Raw genomic sequence first — 23,281 nt, forward strand, 5'->3', positions numbered from 1 at the left:
GGGGAAACTATGATTACGGGATCTCGAAAGGCCTGTAAAATGCGCTTCCGCATTTTCATCTTTTCTTTGGCATTAGGACCTTTTTGAAAAACAGATTTTTGGCGGAGTGGGCCCAAGAATGAGGTTCAGAACAGTAGAGGGGGTGCTGGCGTGGGGCAGCTCCGGATCGGACTCTAGCCGGCCGCCTGGCGGGCTAGAAGCTACAAGGGCGCGGCCGCGGGCGGGCGGGCCCCGGGGAGGGGCTTTGCGGAGGCGCCGCGGCCCGAGCCGAGCGGGGCGGCCGGGGCTCGGCGCGCAGAGCGGCCGGGCGGGCGGTGGCGCTGCGGAGGCGGCGACCGAGGCCGGCGGGCGCGGAGGAGGGGCCCGAGACTGGGGCGGCCGGCGGCAGCCGCCTCGGTGACGACTCCCGGCAGCGCGGCGACCAGAGGAGACCGAGCCCCGGGCCCCGCCGTCGCCGCCGCTCCAGGCTGTCTTCCTTCTCCTCCAGTCTCGGCGGGGGCGTCAGGAATGGGCCCCAACCGCCGCGGGCCCCGCACGCTGCGCCGTCCGTAGGCCCCCCAGCAATCGGAGGTCGGCCGGCCGGCCTCTCACCACCCCTCACCCCAGCCGAACCGTCCCCACCCCAAATCCCCGGGAAGGAAGATGAGGGAAAAGGGCCCGGCGCTCAGCAGCCAGAGCAGCAGCAGCAGCAGCAGCAGTGGTCGGGGGAGGGTGTTTCGCCGTTTCCTCTCAGCCGCCAGGACAAGATGGCAGCGGCCGCGGAGAGGGGCTGAGCCCGGGCTGGGTGGTGCCGCCTGCTGAAGCGCCTGGCTCCCTGTCCCCGGCACGGCCCCGCACCCACCCCGGACATGCTCAGGGCTGCGGCCGCCCGAAGAGGGGAGAGCGCAGGCCTCTAGGAAGGTAAGGGACTAGGGTAAGGGGGCGCCCCCACCCCGCGGCGGGGGTTGGCGGTGGGGGGGCGGAACGGCTCCACCAGCCGCGCCTGCGTTCGGAGGGCCAGCGGGCCCCTCCTCCAGACCCTCCCTGGGCCCGACGGCCCCTAAGCGGTCCGCACCCGTAGCGCGTTCCGCACCCGGATCCGCATCTCCTGTGCGCTCGTGCTCCGCGTTTCCGCCTGGCTCCCTTGGGGTGGCGGATCCAGGCGTCTCCCTTGAGGCCGAGGCGCCCCAGGCCCGAGGCCGCCGGACGCGGGGGGCCGCGCGTGGTTCCTGCGCGCGGTGGCGCAGCCTCCGGGAAGCCGCGCTGGGGCTGGGCCGGGCGGCCCCCGCCGCCCCCTTGCCAGGGTTGCGCAACGGCTCTTCCCAGCAACCGAAGTTTTGTTTAGTCCCACTGGTGGGGCGGTGGGGGGGGCTCTTCCCTCCCCGCAGCCCTGGCCGTCACTACGGAGACCTCTTGTCTTTCATTAAGGGGAACAAACACAAACACACGCACGCACGCAACTTGAGCTCCGCGGCCGATGGCTGCGTCCCTGGCTTTGTGGCCCAGTCCCCAGCGTCGTCGGGCGGCGGGTCCGGAGGGTGTCAACTCGAGGGACGTGAGTGCGTGTGATTGTTGGGGAGGAGAAATGTGATCCGCCGCTCCGCGTCCCCCGCCGCGGCCGGAGGAAGGCGTGGCGGCCGCGCGGCAGGTCTGTTGCCGGCGTCTCTCGTTACGGTGGCGGCCGCCCGCTTCCCTTCGCGGCGCTGGGAGAACTCGCGGAAAGACTTCGGAGGAGAGAATGTCTGTTTTCCTGTCGGGAGGGAGACGGCTGTTTTAACATGGTATGTAGCTCTCGGCGAAGCCTGTTGTTTCCCAGTCTTATCTCTGCTTGAGGAATTGCGCTGAAGGGTGTGTGCGTAAATTACCTTGGACCTGTTACAGAGCAGTCACAACACGTTCAGTCCTTGAACCGTGTTTTCACAACCTCTTGCTGCCCTGTTAGAATTTATTTTTCCACCTGTCGGTCTCTGCTTCTCATTAAAAGGAGCTTCTGTTAGCAGTAGAGAAGTTTTTCAGATTATCGTCCAGTTTACAGGCAAAGCTCATGGTTGATTCCATTGTCAACTTTGATGTCTCTCTGGTCTAGGGCCAAAAAAGTTAGCTGGTAAACCAGCCTTTGCCTCTGTTTAGTAGTTTGGTGATTATTATTATTATTATTTTCTATTTTAGGTATTTGCTTGTTAGCTGTAACTTCTGAAGATGAAGGATTTATATTTAAACCGTTTCTGTTTATTTCTAAATTTTAATTACTGGGCGCTATAAAATTTTAAGAGGTTCTCTTAATCAAATTTTTGATGAGAACTTTTAAGCAGGATCGGTGAGTTTTGTTACCCAACTAAAAACATTTTAATCCTGCATTCTCAATTTTTCAGAAGCTAGGCAAGCCTCACCATATGTTTGATAAGTCTAAATTCTGCTTATGCTTGCAAGTGCGGTGCTAATTTTATACAATGAGCCATGATAAGATTTTGATAGGTCATGATTAAACTTAGGATTTAAGTAAACAAAATAAGACTGGCCCTTTTTGTTTTCTTTAAAAAAATTAGTTTTTATAGTTTTGTTGGTTACCTCATGCCTTCATGCCACTTAAGAGTAATTGAGATGTACCAACCAGGTAAAGTTCCGTGCTTTTTAATCAACAAACTGTTTCTTGGTATATTTATGGGTGTATTCGTGAAGTATAGGGTACTTATTTGTGAAATACAATGGTTGAGGTTTATTTTTTTTCACATTTCTGAAACGTTTTTAATTTGTGTAAAGGTAAAGATGTGCTGATACATTTGTATTTTGGATATTTCATTGTGTGCGGTTCTTTTTTGTATTTATGGGAAAAATTGAATAATTTAATTTGCTCCTTAATTTTTTATACTCTAGGGACTATATTTAAAAATTTTTTTGTGGAGAGTGTTAGCTTAAAACTGTGTTTTAGAAAGATAAAATGAGCTTGAACTCTTGAACAGAGCCAGCCATTAAATGTTTCAGATTTATATTTGGACACTGCTGACTATAGTAGCTAAACATACATATTAGGCAGGCAGATCATAACCTGGTGAGCCAGTCTTAGTTTACTGTCATAATACCTTTTCCATTGAACTTGTCATTATCTTGCTTATAAACCAGTCATTGGCTTCTGGGCATGGAGTTTTAGAGTCACATAAAAGTGGATGATTTTTATGGAATAATTCTTCTTGTAAACATGCTTGAAAAGAAGCTTCAGATCATACTATTTTAATTTTTTGGATGTTCTGTCATGGGTATCATAAAACAAGGTGCAAATTACAGAGGTGGGTTTCTGTAGCTAGTAAGGCAGGGCATGTAAGTATTTGTTGAATGCAGATTATTGAAAGCCCCACCCCCCTTTTTTTTCTTGCAACTTAAAATAGCAGCAGCTGTCAAATGAACTTTTTCATTGAGCTTTGTTTTAAATATTTGATATATCAACATTGAGGGCATCTCTATGGAAGGGCAGATGAAGAAAATGTAAATTTCAGAGTGCTAAAATGCTGTTTCCCAATCCTGTTTCACATCCATTGAATGGAATACTTATTTGAGTGTTTCCATTTGAATGTTAATTTATTCTGGTAACTTTCGAAGTTAATTTTCTTAATATGATGATATGGTAGATTAGAATTGCATTATTGGGGGTTAGTTAATTCAAAGTCTTTAAAAATATATAGTTTTCCATTGTAACTTTATGTTTGAATTTGGAGATGAAAATATCATGGCACTATTTAGATTTAAGGGTGTTTTAAGGACCTTTGAATTTTTCCACATTTAAAGTATCTGTCCAGAATTATTCTTGCTTCTTAACTATTAAAGGATATGAGATGCTTTGCTGCATGATAATATTGTTGGTACCGAAAGAGATCTTCATGTGAAGTTTTCTGTGTTTGCAGCTGTCCTAGCTTCCTCATGTCTGAAGTTGAGACTCCCAGTGTGGTATGTTTAACTTGGAAGTTACTTTTGATGACAAACCCTAGAACTTTGTAAAAATCAAGGAACCTATCAGTGTATTTTATTTTAAAAGAACCCCTCCCGGCTCCCTCGTTCCCCCCCCTCCCCCCGATTTGCAGAAACCTTTGTGGTGGGTATAACCTTTTCTGTGTAATACGAATGTAAGTCTAAATGAGTTCTTTGAGATGTCCTTTCTGATTCTGGATTCAGCTGCTTAAAGAATTTATATATATACACACACACATGCATATATATATATATATATTTGTCTAATACGTTAAAGCATACACTATAAGTTGAATATAGGGCTATAGATTTGGAATAGAAGTTTTAAATTAGTGGAGGATTTTAGGATTAGCCAAAGTCCACTCCTTTTAGTTTGGTTGGTATAATTAAGAATGATTTGGGGAAGAACAGTTTAATATTAGTGCGCTGCTTCTGTAGCTTTGTCACAGCTGTCCTTTTTTTAAAAATCTTAATCACTGTCAGGACAGAACAGATATTTGGAGGATGTATGTTACACATTTTACCCAAATATTTGTTGAATTAGACCTTGACCAATTTAGTGGATCAGGCTGTTCTCCACAGTTGCTACTTAGGCCATGTGTCACTACATAAAGGCAACATGTTGTCTCGATTCTGAAGCATACCACTGAATGCTAGGGTGTTAGAGCTTCTGTTCTCACCACTCCTGTGGAAATTAAAAGAGCTGGATGAGTATTGGAAATACTATATTTTTAGGGTGGCATTTATAGTTTGTGGACAGTTAAGCTGATTTACTTTTGTCTTTCATATTTAGTAGTTAATGGCAAGAAAGCTGTCTTTTTTTTTCTTTGAAAGCTGTCTTTTTCTAATGTAAAAGTCTTTGAAATGAAACAAACCAAGATAATATTTTTTTACCTTAAGTGCATTTTATTTTGATCCAAACAATTTGTCTAATTTTCTGAGTGAGCATTTTTCACTCCTAAGGGAGACTGAGGGGTAGGGAAGGTAGAGGGGAGATACTTCAGAGAAAGCTGGGCTGTGGTGGGGGTGATGGTGAGGCGTGGGTTTCATTGGATTTGGGAGACTTAAGAAATCTGTTTTAAATGTTCAAGTTGCTAGAAACCAGAGTTCTCTTAGTTGTAAAGTCAATGAAATATTGTGGTAGCTTGGAGGAAAGATTATGAATATGGCATTGGCACCTGCCGAATGATCATTCTTGTGAAATAATATGTTTATCATCCTTGACCAGTTTTTAAATCCTCCCCAGCCCCCAATTTATTTTCCTTAAAGTATAATTTAGGGAAGATAAACTTTTTATACAATTTAAAAACAAAGAACGTTACAGGCCTATCTTGAAATTAGAGGTGTGACGAGAAGAGAACATATTGCCATTATGATGAGTTTGATTTATGGGAATATTTTTAGTTTTTGGAGATCCTTAAAAATAAAACTGAAGTGCACTTAATAAGCAAATCTAGGTTTTTCAAAACACAGGCTTCTTTGTCACATGTTTCATTTTTACATTCTAAGAGGAACATCTCTTTTAAAGATTAGACTTCCAGATACTTTTTCGTGTTGCATTTTCTTTCTTGCTTTGTCTTTTTTGTTTGTTTTGTTTTTTTTAAATGAAAAGGTGGTTACACCTTGTTTGTGGAATAGAGAAAAATAGTACTTGGCTCCTCTAAACTATACCTTTTCCTTGATCTAAGTGAAGTGAAGTTACTCAGTCGTGTCCGATTCTGCGACCTCATGAACTGTAGTCAGCCAGTCTCCTCCATCCATTGGATTTTCCAGGCAAGAATATTGGAGTGGGTTGCCATTTCCTTCTCCAGAGGGAATCGAACCTGGGTCTCCCCCAATGCAGGCAGTCTCTTTACAGTCTGAGCCACTAGGGAAGTGAGCATCTAAATTGTGAAAAACTGGTTATTTAGTATAACTCTTTGGTCACATTCAAAATAAGAGATTGCCAAGGGTGGTCAGATTTAGTTCTTTTTCATGTAATTATTAATGCTGGAGTACCTTTTCTCATTGGAAAAAAATTGTTTTAAGTTTGATAGATATTGAAATAATCAAATCAGCAGACTATGAATCATTCTCTCCCTCTTTTAAAATTTTGTAATCATTTATTATAAATTATATTTGATTACATATGGATTACCAGGAAATTGTCTTTAGGATTTGATAGAAAATATAAAAAGCTTGGCTTATTAATTGGCTAGTATTTGACTAGCCAGTTAATCCATTTTAGAAATTTTAAAAAGTATTTGATTTACTAAAAAAGCATTTATATTAACTTCAAACTCTTTAATTTCTTCTTACTTTGTTGCATATTGTTCATAAATAAAATGTTTCCTCCCCTATAAAGCTATTATTTTAAAGGCGTAAAAACTTCATTACCGTATATATTGACTGTGTGTTATCTGTTTAATAATACATCAAGAGTCTTGTAGGTCTGGTAAACTATGCTACTTTAGATAAATAATGCTCGGTCTTACATAGTTAATAAGTTAGATGGACTGATAACACTGAAAATTGAACCCGACTTTCTAGAGACATTTTTTTTTAAAGAATATAATACTTCTGAGGACTTTAAATCTGTAATTTATTGTAACTTTTAATGAGATTAAATAGGGTACAGTGACATAAAACCACAATGAAAATTAGAGGTTATGTGCTAGATAGCCTATAGCTATGATGCTGTTTTTCACTACATTCTCAAAACATGTTTTGGGCCAGTTTCAGTGGAGACAGTACAGGTATCTCTATAGTATATTAGTTATAGTTTTATATTTTAAGTTAGATAAGAGTAGTATAGGGTTCAAAAGTATTAGGTTTTTAATAGGGTTAGTATACTTTAAATCTTTTTTTGTAGCTGGATCATTGACTCTGACCACAAATAAATGAAATTTTATTATGATAGGTAAAACAATGATAAATAAGTATATGAAAATTAGTACATGTTTGAGTGCCCATTAACTGCAAATTACTGTCTATGGATGAAGAGTAAGATATGATAATCTCTGCTTTGAGGAAGTAGATTCTATGAATTTTATTTTTGTGATAATCTTTCCATCAAGTCTAGCCAATTTAGTAGTGTAATAGCCTTATATTGCCTAACAGAGATGTGTTGTGTTATTTAGTCACTAAGTCGTGTCCAACTATTATGTGACCCGTAAACTGTAGCCTACCAGGTTTCTCTGTCCATGGGATTTTCCGGGCAAGAATACAGGAGTGGGTTGTCATTTCCTCATCCGGGGAATCTTCCCAGCCTAGGTATTAAACTTGCGTTTCCTGCATTGGCAGGCGGGTTGTTTATCATTGAGCCACCAGGGAAGCGGTTGAGTAGTGTAATTGCTTTCATTGCCTTATGGAGACATGCGTATGTTAATTTAAATGAAGGAGAGGGTCATTTCTCAAATACGGTTAATCTCATTCTCTTATTCTCTAGTGTTTCATTCTGGACTTGCCCCATTCTTGTATTGCCTGAGCAAGTTATTAAAGGATTGCCTCTTCTAATTATATTATTACTTTCTCAGTTTGGAGTAGGGCTCTCCAAATCTTATTCTTATGCCATCTGTGGGAAGAAAACAGGTGAAAACTGGGTACAGATAGAATTTCGTTTTCAGTCAGTTCAGTTCAGTTCAGTCGCTCAGTCGTGTCCGACTCTTTGTGACTCCATGAATTGCAGCATGCCAGGCCTCCCTGTCCATCACCAACTCCTGGAGTTCACTCAAACTCACGTCCATCGAGTCGGTGATGCCATCCAGCCATCTCATCCTCTGTCGTCCCCTTTTCCTCCTGCCCCCAATCCCTCCCAGCATCAGAGACTTTACCAATGAGTCAACTCTTCGCATGAGGTGGCCAAAGTACTGGAGTTTCAGCTTTAGCATCATTCCTTCCAAAGAACACCCAGGGCTGATTTCCTTTAGAATGGACTGGTTGGATCTTCTTGCAGTCCAAGAGACTCTCAAGAGTCTTCTCCAACCCCACAGTTCAAAAGCATCAATTCTTTGGCGCTCAACTTTCTTCACAGTCTAACTCTCACATCCATACATGACCACTGGAAAAACCATAGCCTTGACTAGACGGACCTTTGTTGGCAAAGTAATATCTCTGCTTTTGAATATGCTATCTAGGTTGGTCATAACTTTCCTTCCAAGGAGTAAGCATCTTTTAATTTCATTTTAAGGTACTTTTAAAAATACTGAAATTTCTGGCTATAACTCATTTTGAAACCACTCTTCAGAAGGGATATTATTTGTGTACTTAATTTGTGTAAATCAAGTCTGTCTTATGTTGAGGTCCTTAAAACTAGTCATGCAAAAGGCAAGTGTTGTATTGTGTTTCTCCTATTACCATTGTGTATGATAAATTCTTAATGAACTTTGACAATTTGGTAACATTTTGATATTTTATACATGTGTATTTAAAATGGGATTCGTTTTCTTTTTGGCCACACTGTATATCTTGCAGGATCTTAGTTCCCCGACTAGGGATTGAACCCAGGCCCCCGCGGTGAAAGTTGTGAGTCCTAACCCCTGGACCACCAGGGAATTCTCTAAAACTGTTTTCTGTATGGAAACCTACTCAGAGTGTTAGGGACTATAGCATAATTGGTTTCCTAATAGCTTTTGAGTAGAAAATAGTTGGAATGCTTGCCTTGTCAGTTGCCCTAAGCCTAGTGTGACAGTGCTGGAAGTATTTCTAGTGGCTGCTTTGAAACTTGCAAAATCACTTTAAAAATATCTCATATCTGAAGGTATATCTAGCTTGAAATTGTTTCCTATTATCTGATTGGAAGAAAATGAAATACCTCAATTTATAACCTATTTTTATAAAATAACAATGTATTCCATTGTAGGGGAAAGGTTACATTAAAAAAATATAAAATCATATCTAAACTGTTCTTTGGTCAGAGACCATGTCTCAAAGGTTTTTATATCTCCTCAACTGCCTGCTTGACATTGGGGAGTCAAATATAATTATCATTGATAGTGTGATAGTGAAGTCACTCAGTCATCTCCAACTTTTGTGACCCCGTGGACCGTAGTCTAGCAGGCTCCTCCGTCCATGGGATTTTTCCAGCCTAGACTACTGGAATGGGTTGCCATTTCCTTCTCCAATAAAAGTAGTCATAAACCATAAAAGTAGTCAAATACTGGCATACTTTATTGAGTAGCTTGACTGGTACCTGACGAAGCAATTGTGAATGTATCAAAGACCCATTTGACTTCTCAAAACACTACTTTTCCCCTCACCTTCTTAATTCTAGCAAATGAGTTTGTTTCTTAGGTAGAGGTCAAACAGATATCAACTTTCTGCAGATTTCCAGCCCTTTACTTCAGAGTATAACTTACACCATTACCCATGTTGTTTTTCTACTACTCTCTCAAGAAAAGAAATACCTCTTTTCCTCCAAGACTACTCCCTATTCTCTTTTGTGGATTTCATCCTAAAATGTTTTTCAGCATCTTGAACCTATCCAGTAACTTCAGTCTCTCTCTTTTTCTTGACCTCTTTTCTTCAGCCTTAAACAGGCATCTTTTAATTGTGCCTCCACAGGTCTGTGGACCTATCTTCCCTACTTGATTTCTTCCGCATTTCTTAATATGTACTCTAGCCTCTACTTGACATTGTAGCTCTCTGTCCATGCCACTCTAGTGAAGTTACTCCCACTAAGCTCTCCAGTAGTTTTCTCTTATTCATGGTTTGTGTATCCCTCCAGATGATTGCATCCAGTCACTATTCAGTTCTGAGCTTCTTGTAGCTTATCTTCTGAATTGTCTCCTGAACTCCCTATTTTTCCTGTACAGGTAGCTCAAACTTAATTGATAATCTTATTTCCAAATTTGTTCCTTTTTCTGCATTTCCTTTTTGGTATTCATATTCATTTTCTATTGTGGTTTTAATGTTTGAAACTTTAAGTCTTAAACTATTTTTTTTTCTGATGAGTGCATTAAAAAAAATACTACTAAAAACAAGACACACAGCCAAAACTGTGCTTTGCAAAACAAAATCTTTCAGTTTTTATCAAGTCTCTTTTTTGGAAATTCATATTAAGAAAATAAAGTATGTATAAAAGCTATATGAAAATATTTACAACTTTATAAATGTGAAAAAACTGGGAAAAAAGCAGTCTAGCAACTTAGATATGCATATGTGGTAGAATATTATGCTGCTGTTTAAAATAAGAGTAAAGATATCCTGTAAGAGAACAAATTGACATCAGGTTATACATGTATTATGATTATAAGCATGTAATAAAGCATACATTAGAATGACTGAAGGAAATGTTTTTGTGCAAAATGTTAAATGTCACAGATTAGTCCACTCATTCTAGCCATCTGATTTCAAGTAACGATAAGGCTTAGTGATAATTTCTACTCTTTGAATTTGCAAGGCTTCTATGAATAAATAACATTTAAGTTGTAACGTTGTAACATGACCATTTTGGCATATTCATCATGTATAGTTAATATGTAATCATTAGTTTTACATCTGAGATTCTATCTAGCCTCTTACGCAATTACCTGAAAAATGGCATGAGGTCAGTTTTGGCCAATAAGAAATTTTTAGTTATTATCTGGAGGATAAATTTCTCATCAGTAAGCTATAACTACTTTGTGGTCATTTTCAAATGATTTAGTGTGTTTTTGTTTTATGCCATGGAATCAGTAGCTAGCCTTAATTTTGAACTTAAAAATTAGGGGGCTTTCCTGGTGGTTCAGTGGTAAAGAATCCGTGCACCTTTACAGGAGACTCAAGTTCGATCCCTGATCCAGGAAGATCCCACACGCAGCAGAGCAGCTCAGCCCCTGGCCACAGCTGTTGAGCTTGTGCCCTAGAGCTTGGGAAACGCGACTTTTGAGCCCATGTGCTGCAGCCAGGGAAGCCAGCTTTCCTCAAGCCTGTACTCCACAACTAAAGCCACTGCAAATAAGAAGCCTGCCCAATGCAAAGGAGAGTAGCCCCTCCTCGCTTTAGCACAGCCAAAAATAAATAAAATAAATTATTTAGGCAAAAATGTGTTAGATATTACAGAAACTTCAATCTGAATTACTTTCTTTTTTAAAAAATTTATTTTATTGAAGTATAGTTGATGAACAGTGTTGTGTTAATTCTGATGTATAGCAAAATGACTTGTTTATACGTATATATATACATACATATATCATTTTTTCATATTTTCCGTTATGATTTATTATAGGATATTGAATATAGATGTTGAATATACTGTATACCCTGTGGTATATAGTAGGACCTTTCTGTTTACCAATGCTATGTGTAATAGTTTGCACTGCAGTCCCCACTCTCAATTCATTGCCCCTGCCCACTTAACAATTGTGAGTCTGTTTCTTTGAATTAAACATTTTTTGAATTAAACTTTCTTAATCATGTTTTTATCTTTTAATGCATTAGTGTTGTTAAGAAAACTCTTTAGCCAGATAAATCTTGAGTTTTTCTTATCATTATAATTCTGATACATATAGTTATATGGTATCCTATATGACAGTGTGGCTTTTTACACTGATACAACACATTTTTTTCAATGTTTCTGTGAGCTTGTTGTGGAAGAAATAAATGTTTATGTGACCCTTGCCAAATGGATATAAATCTGCAGTTTTAGTTCACAGCTTATTACATGCAGCCCAACAACATGTCACTTTAAGAAGTTAGTGGTTAGAGGTAGTCAGAGCCAAACAGAAGCAGTTGTAATAGTTCTAAGAATTCAGCGTCCTCTAAGAGTACTTTTGAGAAGCTGATTGTTTTTCCTCTGTAGGGCTTTATGAATTGCTTTGTTCTTTAGTTTTTTTCTGGCTTTCTTAAGGATATCCATTGTAAATTTCTGCCCTGTCCTCTTCCTCAAATTTGTCATGAGAATAAGAGTGAGATCTTTGTTTTTCTTAATATAGTCTCATTTCTGTTCCTTCTATTGTTTCTCACTTGATACCATAGAGATTCCAGAAGCGCAGGATTTCCTGATGCCATGGTGAAAGATCATCTTCACAAGATGTATATGACATTTAAAATTTGAAACTAAAGTTTCTTTACTTAGAAAAGTATTTGAAGGTACTTCACTAAATTCCTCAAAAAGGACTTTTCTATAAAATGGCTTATCTGGCAACCAGCTATGAAGAGAGAGAACATAATTATAGGGAGAAAAAAAACTATGAATTTAGCAGTGTAGGTCACATCAGGAACATACAGGGTCTTAACATAATTTGGAAAGAACAAGGAATTGACTTTTTTGTTCCAGTTTATTTTTTCAAGCCCTAAAATGTCTTTCATAAGATTTTTCAAAACCAAAAGTACTAAAATCAAGCTTATACAACTGTAAATATTTGTCTCTTCAGCTCTTAGAAATACAAAACTGTTATTAGTGTGTGCATGGTGGTGGGCAGCTACTGTTCTCACTTCACACTAGTTTTTAGACTTGCAGCTCATGTAGTATATATAACTCTTGAGTGATAGTACTCTTAGTTATGTATGAAGAACACTGTACAGAAAGAGAATCTTAAAACTGTTTATTTAGCATAGCCCATAATTTAGAAAATTTTTGTAGAACTTGACCTTTAATTCTATAAATGTTCATTTAGAACTTTGAACTCTTATCTCTTATAAAAGTCTTAACTTGTCAGCAGCATTTTTTTTTCTTTATTTTGGTTGATCAGCAGTGGATGTTTGATCAAATTATTAATCTATGATTCACCTTCCTCTGAATTGTTTCAGAGGTGTTTTAGGTTAGGAGATATTCATGCTTTAACAGTTGGTTACATGGATTTTTGTTTTAATAAGAAAGTTTTGTAGTGATTCTTTTGGGACAGACTTTCCTACAAAGTAGAAAACAATTCATTTGGCTTTCTAGAAGAGAGTTATTTTATTCATAACCTAAAGATGTAAGGCTGTTTAATTTTTCTAATAATCCATTGGTAGGTACTGGCATTAGTAGATATTGTGTGATGAATTTAAGGAAATTTTCTTTTGTACTTGTTTTATAAACTAGATTTGAATTATGAATCTTAAAGTTTATTTCAATAAAAAGAGTTCTTCAGAGGAACTTTTCACTTTTAGTCAGCTTTTCTGTCAATATTTCCATTTCTGAGTTTTGATTTTTACATAGCTTCAAAAAAATCTAGAGATTTATATGCTTTAGAAAATGTAGTTCTTAAATACTGTTTTTCATTAACTCTCTTCTAGCCTTTCTAAAGACTTGTATTGGCAGGGTGAATTCTAGCAGCTTTGAAATGTCCACCGGATCACTTTCTGTTCCAAAAGTTGGAATGTTTTGCTAAGTCAGATGAAGCTTGTTATTTAACATGCTGATTTGTGTTATAGTCAACACATTCCCTAGATGCTTTGTTCACAATACTGCTGGAAAATACCCAAGACTTTAGTGTTTTCAAATAAATGTTTTGTAGGTACCTGAGACAGCAGGTTTATTTTATGAAGCTTTACAATTTGAAGTGGTTCATGTATATGCATTTTCTTACATGAAATATTTTAGCATCAGTAATCTCCTGGATATAATAGGCACAGTGACCTCTTTAATAATATAGATATTAAAAATGGCCAGTGAAGAGTTAAACTTACTATTCACACTGAAAACTTATTTTCTGGCATACCCTGTCTTTTATTTTTAAGAAGACTTGTTGTTTTGTTTTTTATAAATATGTACTTTAAACAAAGTAATTGAAAAATGAAAGCGTGACTAGATACTACTTTTTATTGACTAAATATTGCTAGTCATATAGTTTGATTTTCTAATTCCTGTTGTAGACCCTTGTTTAGACTAGTACTAAGGTTCTCTGTCTTTGAAGAATAAAAAGACTCTTTTATTGTCAATTTATTGGACCACATAGTGAAATACTAAATAGTTTTAGTCTCTGTTGAATGAAGAAGTTACATAATGACCCAAAGCTTGAAAAGCAAGTGTGAATTAAGTAATATATTTTAATGAAAAGATTTCCTGTCACTGCTTATGAATACTTTTTTATTAATGGGGGCACATGATCCCAGGGACTTGCTCTGTGCCTGACAATTCTAGGTGATCTAGGCCATACGCTAGTAAAGTAACGCTCAGAATTTTCCAAGCCAGGATTCAGCAAGTAAACCGTGAACTTCCAGATGTTCAAGCTGGTTTTAGGAAAGGCAGAGGAACCAGAGATCAAATTGACAACATCCGCTGGATCATCAAAAAAGCAAGAGTGTTCCAGAAAAACATCGATTTCTGCTTTATTGACTATGCCAAAGCCTTTGACTGTGTGGATCACAATAAACTGGAAAAGTCTGAAAGAGATGGGAATACCAGGCCACCTGACGTGCCTCTTGAGAAACCTATATGCAGGTCAGGAAGCAACAGTTAGAACTGGACATGGAACAACAGACTGGTTCCAAATAGGAAAAGGAGTACGTCAAGGCTGTATATTGTCACCCTGCTTATTTAACTTATATGCAGAGTACATCATGAGAAACGCTGGACTGGAAGAAGCACAAGCTGGAATCAAGATGCCGGGAGAAATATCGATAACCTCAGGTATGCAGATGACACCACCCTTATGGGAGAAAGTGAAGAGGAACTAAAAAGCCTCTTGATGAAAGTGAAAGAGTGAAAAAGTTGGCTTAAAGCTCAACATTCAGAAAACTAAGATCATGATATCTGGTCCCATCACTTCATGGGAAATAGATGGGGTAACAGTGGAAACAGTGTCAGACTTAATTTTTTTGGGCTCCAAAATCACTGCAAATGGTGACTGCAGCCATGAAATTAAAAGACGCTTACTTCTTGGAAGGAAAGTTATGACCAACCTAGAAAGCATGTTCAAAAGCAGAGACATTACTTTGCCAGCAAAGGTTCGTCTAGTCAAGGTTTTTCCAGTGGTCATGTATGGATGTGAGAGTTGGACTGTGAAGAAAACTGAGCGCCGAAGAATTGATGCTTTTGAACTGTGGTGTTGGAGAAGATTCTTGAGAGTCCTTTGGACTGCAAGGAGATCCAACCAGTCCATTCTAAAGGTGATCAGTCGTGGGTGTTCGTTGGAAGGACTGATGCTGAAGCTGAAGGTCCAGTACTTTGACTACCTCATGCGAAGAGTTGACTCATTGGAAAAGACTGATGCTGGGAGGGATTAGGGGCAGGAGGAGAAGGGGACGACAGAGGATGAAATGGCTGGATGGCATCACCAACTCGATGGACGTGAGTCTGAGTGAACTCCAGGAGGTGGTGATAGACAGGGAGGCCTGGTGTGCTTCGATTCATGGGGTCACAAAGAATTGGACATGACTGAGCAACTGAACTGAGGCCATACCTAAGCTATTCAGCAGTTCATTCTCAAATGAGTAACGCTTGAAGAGCAGCCTTGTGCAAGAAAAGCATTGTCAATTGACAAAAATTCAGACCTACAGAAAATTTGCAAGAATAGTACAAAGAATTCCTGTGTAGTTTTTCACGTGGATGCTTCAAATGTTAACACTTTTACCCCATTTGCATTTACCTTTTCCTCTCTACATCTGTGGTTTTTTTTCCCCTGAACTTTTTGAGAGTACGTTGCAAACTTGATGTCCATATACCCCTAATTTCTCTTCCATAAAAGCAAAGGCTGTTTTGTTTTATATCTGTTTTCTGTAATCTGGAAAGTTTCTCAGTCTTTGTGTTGTTTCCTGATACTGACATTTTGAAGAATACTGCTAGTTGTTTTGTAGAATGGCCGTCAGCTTGGATGTTTGTTTTCTTGTGCTTAGAAGTAGCACAGTGAAATATATTCCTCTCAATACATCATACATGGAGTCACTGATGGCGATATAGCCCATTACTAGAGATTTTAACATTGATCACCCGGTTAACGTGACATCTGCCCGTTTCTTCTTTTTGATTAATACGTATCTTGTGGGAATGTACTTTAAAAATACGTGATTGTCAAGAACTATGAAAGGTCTTGCAAACTAACAGATTAGGAATGGCTGCTGCAGGAGACAGACTCTGAGGTAAGAGATAAAGGACTTTCTTATTTCTCACTTACTGAGCAATAGTAGTAGTCAGTGGGTCAGTATTTCCTCTGTTTCCCCAGCTCAGTTCTCACAGGGTGATGCAAACAGGGCCAGGTGACTCAGGCACAAGAGGAGTTGCACTGCAGGAGTGGCACCCCAGGTTTGGAAAACTCAAATCTTTTGTAAGGGGCAGTGAACCTGCCTGACATGCGCGCAGGAGGGAGTCATTATCTTGGCGTGAAGCAACCTGCCCTTTGCTCAGGAAGACGCTATCTCTACTTTCCAAGGCTGTTCAGTATACAAATATCCTTGAGAAGAGACTCCGAAACAAAGGCATTCAGTGTCCCTGCTTACAAGACTCCGAGAAGCATGAGAGATCCATGGTGAATTGTCTCCCAAGAATATCCTGTTATTCTTGAAACTTGCACCATTTTTTTAAATTTTATTGGAGTATAGTTGATTTACAGCATTGGGTTAGTTCAAGGTATACAGCAAAGTGATTCAGTTATACATATATTCATTCTTTTTCTTACCCACTAGTTTTTGCACCCATTATTGATAATTCTTGTTTGAATCAATTATTATGGTTGTTGCCAAGTAGTTAATTTTTAATTCCATCATTCCTTTACATTTATTGCTTTTCCCTCTTTCCTGACTAATTATCCCTTGTCGCTTACTTGTGCCCCATGGGAAAGCTTCCTGAGTAAACTACTCGAATGTAGGCCTTTTTGTAAGAATCTGCATTTAATTGGGCTCAGTCTTAAGGTACCTCAAACTCAGTGTATCTAAAATTGAATTCAGTTTTTCCTCTCTCATTTATCCTTTAAAAGAATTTTTTGGTTCACATTTAGTTATCATTTTTTCAAGTCAGAAGCATGATTGTGACACTTCCTTCATTCCTCACCAAGTTCTGTGGCTCTTATCTCCTAGTCACCTATCACTATTGGTAATCAGCACTCTCTCATTCCACTACTTCTGCCTTTGCTCAGACTCTGATCAGCTATTATCTGGATTATTAGGGTAGTCTTTCAACTGTTATTTCCGTTATCGTCTCTTTCCAGTTTATTGTTCACAAATTTTCCTGAGTTATCTTTCTAAAATACAAATAAGATTAAAAAAGCGCAAATATGATTATATTGATTTCCTATTTAAAACATTTCAGAGACACCTCATCACCCATAGCTTCTTAGTATGGAAGATGAAGTTCTTTGTGATTTTTCTTTTTAAAGTTGTCTTTCTTCTTCTCAAGAGAATCTTTTTCTCCAGCTGCCCCTGGCAGCAAGTATGTTCTAGAGCAGAGGTTGGCAAATTTCTTAAAGGGCTTAATGGGAAATAATTTAGGCTTTACAAGTGGCATATGATCCCGGTTGCATGCATTTTTTCTCTTTTTTTAAACCTTTAAAAATATAAAAGACATTCTTAGCTTGTGGGCCATACAAAAATAGTCTGGGTGGAATTTGGCTGACTGTAATTTATGGGCCCCTGTTCTAGCCACGCAAAGCCAATGTGTCATATTTTTCATTAGTCTCTTCTCTTACACGAGCTATTGGTTTGTGCTATTGGAATATCCTTCCTAAGTAGCAGACTTCTTTCCATCATCCTTCAAAATCTAGCTCAGGTTAACTTCTTAGTGAATCCTGTGTTCTTTCAGGCATAGGTTAATCATCCCCTTTTTTTGCTACCTGTGTGCACCATATATCCTTGTTACTGCCCTCATTAGTAATGTAGCTATATGTATACATGTGTTTGCCTTTTCCCAGAAGGAGCTCATTGATGAAAAAACATGCTTCATTGTTAAATCTTCCTCCTCCTAAATATTTTTACTTGAATTGAAAGAAAAATTTAAAAATTGAAAGAATGAGATGAAATAGTGTATGGCTGACTAATAAGCTAATAAAATATATCTAAAATCGTTATATATGTTCTAGCTCTTAAAATTAAAGAGGATATCCTCTTCTCTGGTACATTTTTTTCCTTCTGTATTTAAAATTAATGTACATTTAGGCTATGAAAGTATAGAGAGTAAAGAACCAGTTCCTGTGCAGCTGCCACCCTGGGTACAAAACCGTTCCTGCAGTTGAAGTCGCTCCTTTTCCCTTTCTTCTTGGCCTGTTATAATTTCTGTGCATGATTTTATACTTTTGCCACATACTTAATGTATCTAAAAACACAATATAGGTTTGTTTGCTATTGACTTTAAATAAATAATACATGTTTTTCTGCAACTTGTTTCTTGTTTTACATTGTTCTGAGATTTATCCATGTTGATATGTGTAATTTACATTAATTCGCTTTGCTGCATGTCTTTCATTCTAACATGCACAATTTTCCCCACGTTTTCACATCTTTGAAATTGTGATAGTATCTTAATTAGTGTCTTAACCTTATAATTGTTTTCTTTTTGCAGTACAGAAATATATAATGATTGTGCTATAAGCCACAGTTGTGTGTTGTATGAAAAAGTCAAAACAACTATATCCATTCCTTTTCTGACGGTTGCTTCAAAATTTTGTTCCTGTGCAGCAGTGAACATTATTTTACCTGTTTTTGTTTGTTTGATTAGTGCTTTTACCTTCTTATTTTTTATTTTTTTTAAATACTAAAAATGTTTTGTATTGGGGTGTAGCCAGTTAACAGTGTTGTGATAGTTTGAGGTGAACAGTGAAGGTCTCGGCCGTACATAGTCATGTATCCATTCTCCCCCAGACCCCCTTCCCATCCAGGCTGGCACATAACATTGAGCAGAGTTCCATGTGCTAAACAACAGGTTTTTGTTGGTTATCCACTTTAAATATAGCAGTGTGTACATGACCTTCCCAAAGTCCTTAACTGTCCCTTCCGCCTGGCAACCGTGAGTTAGTTTTCTGTGAGTCTCTTTCTGTTTTGTAAGTAAGTTAATTTGTATCACTTCTTTTTAGATTCCACATATAAGGGATGAGATGTGATGTTTTTCCTTCTCTGTATGACTTACTTCTCTCAGTATGACACTGTCTGGATCCATCTATATTGCTGCAAATGGCCTTATTTCATTCTTTTTACCGACTGAGTAGTATTCCGTTGTGTGTGTGTATATGTGTGTGCATATGTATATATATACACTGCATCTTCTCTATCCCTTCCTGTAGATGGACATTTAAGTTGTTTCTGTGTCTTGGCCATTGTAAACAGTGCTGCAGTGAACACCGGGGTGCATGTATCTTTTGGGGCCATGTTTTTCACTGGATATATGTGAATTAATTAATCTCTGCGAGTTTTTTAGACATTAAAATACTCTCATAGATTATTAACTCATATATCATTTGAAATATATGTTGACAATTAGGTCAGTTAACAGGAATTCAAACTTCCGCCCAAATAATACAGTGTTTGGAAAAGGTTTTCATTTGTGGTATCATCATAATTATTTCAGGGGGTGATGTTTTAGAAAATCTATACAATAAACTAATATTAATTTTAAAGTTACATTTATGAGCTAATCCAAGATAAGATGGTTAAAGTGGCATTACAATAATAAATAGTTGTGCAGTTAATAGCTTTTTTCAGTCACTCTAAGTCAAGTTGTGTGATACTTGTCTTTAGCGTTCTTCTCTATGTTTGATATCTTGTCCTTCAGCTTTAAAGCTCTTAAGAAGAAGGTCCTTTTATCCCTCAATAAAATGTTGACGAATTCTCAGTTGAACAGAAATGAAGTTCTGATATTGATTGCATGGTGTCCAGTTACAAATATCATAAAAATGTTTCTGAATGAAAATATTTTAAAAATGGAAAAAAATGGAAATCTTTTCTAAGTATATTTATGAAAACAAAGCTTTTAAGTCTGTGCATGAACCAAACTGGAACAATTTATTATTTACATGAAACTAGATTAGAAGACAGTTTTGTTACCTTGAAGACTTCTGTCTCATTTGATCTCTTTGTCAGACCTAATGAATCAGTCATTTGTACAAAAATTAGAGTTGTGATAAAACTAGTGTTTGCAATATCATATAAAAAAATAAGTGAAAATGTGTGAAACTGTAGAACACCTTGAGTCTATTCGTTTAACTCTGTGCTAGACTTTGTGAAGAATGCAGAAGTAGTATAAGACTCTGATAACAAAGTCTTGCAGAGATGTTGGTACATTCATGTTCACAGCAGCATTATTCACAGTAGTTGAAAGGTAGAAGCAACCCATGTATCTTTAGATGACTGAATGGATAAAAATATGGCATAAACATCAGTGGGATATTAGCTTTAAAAAGAAAATTCTGACACATGCTGCAACATGGATGAACCTCGTGGACATTACGCTAAATGGAATAAGCCAGTCATCACTGACTTGATGGACGTGAGTCTCAGTGAACCCCGGGAGTTGGTGATGGACAGGGAGGCCTGGCGTGCTGCGATTCATGGGGTCGCAAAGAGTCGGATACGACTGAGCGACTGATCTGATCTCATCTGATCTGAAAAGGATAAATGTATAACTAAACTCATGGGTAGTCAGAATTGTAGATGTAGAGTATAGAATGCTGGTTGCCAGGGGCTAGTGAGAGGGGACAATGGACAGTTGTTTAATGGGTAGAATTTTAGTTCAGAAGAGGGAAAAAAGTTCTGGATATGGATGATGGTAATGGTTGCACAATAGTGGGAATAACTTTAATGCCACTGAGCTGTACACTTAAAAATGGTAAATTTTATGTTATGTATATTTTACCACAGTTTAAGGAAAAAAAATTAATGAAGTTTGAATAAGTAGAAGAAGAAAGTTGAGTAAGGAGAATGCAAGGCATTAAATATATTTTTGATAGAATATTTTAAATAAGAACCTTATTACATAGTACCATGTTTAAGTTTGGCAGAAAATGACCCAGAATTTTCATATTGGCTCAGTGGGTAAAGAATCCACCTGCAATGCAGGAGACTCAGGAGATGCGGGTTTGGGAAGATCCCCTGGGTCGGGAAGATCCCCTGGAGGAGGACATGGCAACCCACTCCAGTATCCTTGCCTGGAGAATCCCATGGTCAGAGGAGCCTAAGGGGTACAGTCCATTGAGTTGTGAAGAGTCAGACATGACTGAAGTGACATGAGCACGCAAGATGTTCAAAGTATTTCTATCTCTGCTCCCTCCCTCCCTTTTCAGAAGGTCTGATATTGTATAATAATATTATTATATTATAATGTATTATTATAAGAAAAAAGAAACTATCTCTTTATGGTTAGTGGTGGTTTGGTTATCAACATTGGTTACATTGCTGTTTCAGTAATTGTAAAAGGATGTGAAGAATTTAGATAGATATCAGATGAGTCTTAAAATTTTTTTTAGAGGAATGGGAAAATAAGGCCTGTTCAAGTACCCGAGATTATTAAACCTGAGGAATGGAAGCTTAATGGTTGCTCTACCAGGAGGCTTGACTGTCCTCAGAGTGCCTGTACAGGTAGCTTCAGCTTTCAAAAGGGTAATATTCCAAAACTTCATTTCTTAGTCAGATGGTAAGAACAAATGACAGAGTTTATGAAATACAGCTGCAGAGGTGTAAAGTATGTATAGCAATGAAAAATAATAGGAAGTATGTAGTAGTGAACTAAATCAGTGTTTGGAACCTAAGCAGCTTCTGGGAGTAATGACTATACTCAGTAAAATTCATGAACACCAAGGATGAGAGACTCCTCTCAGGTTCTGAGTTAATGTGATGGTGGGCGGGAGAAGGGAAAGACTTAATACCTGTGGTCAGTTTGATTAGTAATTTAGAGTTCCTTTCTTGTGGTCTATTATAACAACTATCTCCAGCGTTACCCCCTCCCCCCTTTTTCTTATGTGCTGTGTAAATTATGTGACACTTCTACCTTGTGTCTTAGAAAGAATTTTCTAAAATGCTTTTCGAGATTGGTACCCCAGCGCACAGTGTTGGTGAGAGGTAATTACTTTTTCTAAGCTTCCTTTAGTTGGCCCTTGGATTAAGCTGATTGTCTGCCTTCTGGCTTGGCATGTTGGAAAAGGAAAAGTAGTGACAGCTGGATTCAGAAATTGCATTAGTTTCTTTAACATCTCCAGGTAAATTATCTGGCTTTTGGCTGTTGTCCATGTTCAGTTTAGTCACTCAGTCGTGTCCGACTCTTTGCAACCCCATGGATTGCAGCACTCCAGGCTTCCCTGCTCCCCTGTGTATCACCAGCTTCTGGAGCTTGCTCAGACTCGGGTCCATCGAGTTGATGATGCCATCCAACCATCTCATACTCTGTCGTCCCGTTCTCCTGCCTTCAGTCTTTCCCAGCATCAGGGTCTTTTGCAGTGAGTCAGTTCTTCACATCAGGTGGCCAAAGTATTGGAGTTTTAGCTACATCATCAGTCCTTCCAATGAATATTCAGGACTGATTTCTTTTAGGATTGACTAGTTTGATCTCCTTGCAGCCCAAGGGACTCACTAGTCTTCTCCAACACCACAGTTCAAAAGCATCAATTCTTCGGCCCTTAGCTTTTTTTATAGTCCACCTCTCACATCCATACATGACTACTGGAAAAATCACAACTTTGACTAGACTGACCTTTGTTGGCAAAGTAATGTCTCTGCTTTTTCATATGCTGTCTAGGTTGATCATAACTTTTCTTCCAAGGAGCAAGCGTCTTTTAATTTCATGGCTGCAGTCACCATCTGCAGTGATTTTGGAGCCCCCCAAATAAAGTCTGTCACTGTTGCCATTGTTTTCCCATCTGTTTGTCATGAAGTGATGGGACCGGATGCCATGATCTTAGTTTTCTGATTGTTGAGCTTTAACCCAACTTTTTCACTTTCATCAAGAGGATCTCTGGTTCTTCTTGGCTTTGCTGATCTCACACGCTAGCAAAGTAATGCTCAAAATTCTCCAAGCCAGGCTTCAACAGTACGTGAACTGTAAACTTCCAGATGTTCAAGCTGGATTTAGAAAAGCCAGAGAAACCAGAGATTAGATTGCCAACATCCGGTTGGATCATATTAAAAGCAAGAGAGTTCCAGAAAAACATCTACTTCTGCTTTATTGACTGTGCCAAAGCCTTTGACTGTGTGGATCACAACAAACTGTGGAAAATTCTTAAAGAGATGGGAATACCAGACTACTTGACCTGCATCCTGAGAAATCTGTATGCAGGTCAAGAAGCAACAGTTAGAACCGGACATGGAACAACAGACTGGTTCCAAATTGGGAAAGGAGTGCGTCAAGGCTGTATATTGTCACCCTGCTTATTTAACTTATATGCAGAGTACATCATGTGAAATGCTGGGCTGGATGAAGCACAAGCTGGCATCAAGATTGCCAGGAGAAATATCAATAACCTCAGATATGCAGATGGTACCACCCTTATGGCATAAAGTTGTCCATGTAACACCTTGGTTTAATAACATGGCATGGATTGGCCTAGGA

At 38.8% G+C, this 23,281-nt stretch overlaps 1 protein-coding gene across 2 annotated transcripts in view; it reads left to right on the top strand.

Annotated features, from left to right (window-relative positions):
* The first annotated feature begins 411 nt into the window (after positions 1-411).
* The window catches only part of HIPK3 (homeodomain interacting protein kinase 3), an 83,217-nt gene continuing 60,347 nt past the window's right edge, over positions 412-23,281 (top strand). The window contains exon 1 of one of the 2 annotated variants that reach the window (XM_070804014.1): positions 412-900. The gene's annotated coding sequence lies outside the window, so the exon portion shown is untranslated. Of the gene's footprint in view, positions 901-1,626; positions 1,761-23,281 lie in introns of those variants that run through there. The other variant, XM_019974962.2, reaches the window with a different exon arrangement.

Source organism: Bos indicus, chromosome 15 (genome assembly GCF_029378745.1).
Source record: "Bos indicus isolate NIAB-ARS_2022 breed Sahiwal x Tharparkar chromosome 15, NIAB-ARS_B.indTharparkar_mat_pri_1.0, whole genome shotgun sequence".
Classification (NCBI taxonomy): Eukaryota; Metazoa; Chordata; class Mammalia; order Artiodactyla; family Bovidae; genus Bos; species Bos indicus.